Raw genomic sequence first — 768 nt, 5'->3', positions numbered from 1 at the left:
TACACAATACACCCTATACACTACACAATACACCCTATACACTACACAATACAATACACACTACACAATACAATACACACTACACAATACACACTATACAATACAATACACACTATACAATACAATACACAATACAATACACACTATACACTACACAATACAATACACACAATACAATACACACTACACAATACAATACACACTATACACTACACAATACATTACACACTACACAATACACACTACACAATACAATACACACTACACTACACAATACAATACACACTATACAATACAATACACACAATACAATACACACTACACAATACAATACACACTACACTACAATACACACTATACAATACAATACACACTATACACTACACACTACACAATACAATACACACAATACACACTACACAATACAATACACACTACACTACACAATACACACTATACAATACAATACACACAATACAATACACACTATACAATACACACTACACAATACAATACACACTACACTACACAATACAATACACACTATACAATACAATACACACTATACAATACACACTACACAATACAATACACACTATACAATACAATACACACTATACAATACAATACACACTACACAATACAATACACACTATACAATATACACTATACAATACAATACAATACACACTACACAATACAATACACACTATACAATACACACTATACAATACAATACACACTACACAATACAATACACACTATACA

Source organism: Engystomops pustulosus, chromosome 7 (genome assembly GCF_040894005.1).
Source record: "Engystomops pustulosus chromosome 7, aEngPut4.maternal, whole genome shotgun sequence".
In the NCBI taxonomy this organism is placed as follows: domain Eukaryota; kingdom Metazoa; phylum Chordata; class Amphibia; order Anura; family Leptodactylidae; genus Engystomops; species Engystomops pustulosus.
This window is presented reverse-complemented; position numbering follows the sequence as displayed.